Source organism: Helianthus annuus, chromosome 16, assembly GCF_002127325.2.
Source record: "Helianthus annuus cultivar XRQ/B chromosome 16, HanXRQr2.0-SUNRISE, whole genome shotgun sequence".
Taxonomy (NCBI): Eukaryota; Viridiplantae; Streptophyta; class Magnoliopsida; order Asterales; family Asteraceae; genus Helianthus; species Helianthus annuus.
Genome location: NC_035448.2, coordinates 68341478 through 68344776, shown reverse-complemented (window position 1 = coordinate 68344776; position 3299 = coordinate 68341478).

The window sequence follows — 3299 nt, the reverse complement described above, 5'->3', positions numbered from 1 at the left end:
AGCATATGACACTTTGGAACGATCAATCAAAATGATTAAAAAAGAAAGTTTTGAAAATGATAAAGCCACGAATTTGCTAAAATCTACTGTCATGGACAAACAGATGGAAATTAACATCCATCTGGACACAATTGCTTCTTTGAAAAAAGAACTCGAGTTAACGAAAATTGAAATTGTGAGAGTTGATAAGAAACTGATGAGTTATGAGGCTTCATCATATGTGATTGATCAAATTGTTCCACAACAATCTGATTTGAAGCCTGTCTACAAAAGTGTTCCACCCCCAATGTGGAATCATTACACTCAAAAATATCCAGATGGGGTGGAAACTGCGTTGAATCTCAAACTGAGAACCATTGAGAATGAGTTGCCTGAGAATATTGATGTTACATTCTCTCCATCTGACACTGATAATGAGTCGCAGGTGATCAAAACCGTTATGGACCAAGTGTTAGATGAAGAAAGTGATACCTCGGAGTTTGATACTGTGAAAATTCATTTTGAAAACTCAATTTCTGATTCTGAAGCAGATGGTAACTTCTTAGACAAGTTCATACCAAAATCAGATACAGTTGTGAATGATGATTCGATCATTGTGATTTACACAATGACCGGAACTGACAAACTCTATTCTGATTTTGAGTATCCAATTCAAAATGCCAGATTGGAAAATATTGAGAAGGTGTTTAAACTGGTTGAGATTGACATTTCAGAAGTTAACAACATATTTCTTTCCAAACCGAAAAAGTCTTTTGTAACACAACAATCAAACAACCCGGGAAAGAAAGAATATGTGGGTAATCATGGTCAGAACAAAAGACAAGGTAACAACTTTAAAAAGAAGGGTGTCGGTTTTGAAAAGAAGATGGCTAAAAATGAGGGAAAACCAAAGGAAAAGTTGTGTGATGTTTTCGTTGCTGGTAAGAACATGGTTGATGAAAAAGACTATATCTTCAGTCAAAAAGCCATTGACGATTTCAATGCAGCTAAGAAATTGAAACAGGAGACCTACAAATCAACTTTTGTCGAATATGACAAAAGAATTTGTTACCGCTGCAATGAAATTGGTCACATGGCCAAGCAATGTGTGAAAAATCTTGAGAAACCAGTTTTAAAAAAACCCAAACCTAAAAATCCAACTGATGTTAAGGGTAAAAAACCAATGGTTTCCTCAGTTCGAATTTTGAAAAGAGGTGAATCTTCGAAGTCCGAAGAAAAGTCGAAATCAACATTTGAGATTGGCGAATCTTCGAAGACCCAAAAGACTTCAAAGGTTTATCCAAAGACGTTTCTTCCATATGCAAATGGAATCAACAAAGTGAATCGTAACGAGATAAAACTGAAAAAACAGAGAAATCGGTGGGCGCCAATGAAGAAACACTAGATTAACGACCGGAATCGAATAATCTAGAGGGTTTGGATCTGCATAAAAGGGGGGTTATTTCTCTCGTTTGATTCGGTACAACAGACCTTCTTCTCCGATGAACTCTGCAAAAAAGAAGCACCGTTAGCCTCGCAAAGGGGAGAAAGGGGTTCTCTCCTTAACCCGACTCCGGTGTGAGAATAAGTATGGATTATGAAGAAGAAGATGTATTGTAGAAGTGTGTGTAACTTGAATTTAATACTTGAATGGTTCTCATATTTATAACCAGGAGTCTTTTGGGCGGGAAAACCCGTTACTGAAAGGTTAACGGAAGATGCCAACCCCGTAAGTGGTTGCATTTCCTTCCGTCAAGTTTCTTGATCCGTCGTGAGTGCACACGGATCATGGTTTAGATCGATGACTGGGGTTTTGCCATGTGTAAAGTGATCAAATGGAGATTACTCTCCAATTGCATGCTCTCGTTGTGATTTCAGGGATGCCTGAGGTGGTGACACGTGTCCAGACGGTTATAACCGTCTTAGTGGTGCACGATTGAATTCCTTCTAGAAGATTACTGCTGTAATCTGGTGTAACTCCTTATCGTGTGGAATCAGCTGAATAAATAAATCCCAAGTCTGGGTAAATAATATCCAAGCCTGGATATTATTATGCGGAAGTATTTTAACTTAGGATTTTCATCCTTTGTTTGTGGGGAAGGCGCAAGGATTTATGATTTCCTTTTGGCGCATGAGTGCCGTTTAATATCTGCGTTTTAAGCCTTCTTTGTAGGACCAGTGTGCGGCTGCGCAAGGTCAGAAGGGCTATTTGACCAAGTTGTGGTATGGTCCCAAGTACTTGTCATAAGGTTTTTGGGACCTTACCCCTTCAAAAGGTTAGGTTTTAGCTAGGATAAGTATATCCCTGGCAGTGAGGGTATGGCAATGATGGAAAAGATTGTGGAAGAACCAGAAAGCAGTGCTGAAACTGAGGTTGTCAGTGAAGTCATATCTGAAGAGAGTTTGGCTGATCTTGAAGAAGTAGCTGCAGATGTTTACTACTATCAATCTGAACAGGAGATTATTGCTAGTTCTTTCAAATCAATAATGCCTCCTAATATGTTTGAATCTTTTGCAGGTTTTTTCAGTGAGCCAACCTCAAGATTCTGCCCGCAATATGACGTTGAGAAAGCTCAAGTTGAAGAGATAATAGACGTCTCCAAAGAAATGAATGAAGAGACTCTAAAAGAGATTGCTGATAAGGCGTTGATGGGCAAGCTCAAAGAGGTAGAATCAGAATCTGTTGAAACAAAATCTGTCGAAACAGAGTCAGTGGAAAGTGTGTCTATCGATACAGAGTCAGTCACAAAGGAGTCTGAAGAAAAATCAGAAAATAAGGAGAACAAATCAGGAGAAGAGTCTGAGTCAGAGTCTGATGGTTTTGGTAAAACGGATGTTAAAATTGATAACGGAGAAAAGGTTTCTGAAAAAGTTGATTCAATTTATGAAACTCCATGCAAAAACTGTTCTATACCCTGCATGGAATGTCTTGAAAAAGACAAAATGTTTCAAGAATTGAAGAAATTTACGGATGAAGTAAAATATGATCTCAGTGAAATAAAAGAAGCATATGACACTTTGGCACGATCAATCAAAATGATTAAAAAAGAAAGTTTTGAAAATGATAAAGCCACGAATTTGCTAAAATCTACTGTCATGGACAAACAGATGGAAATTAACATCCATCTGGACACAATTGCTTCTTTGAAAAAAGAACTTGAGTTAATGAAAATTGAAACTGAGAGAGTTGATAAGAAACTGATGAGTTATGAGGCTTCATCATATGTGATTGATCAAATTGTTCCACAACAATCTGATTTGAAGCCTGTCTACAAAAGTGTTCCACCCCCAATGTGGAATCATTACACTCAAAAATATCC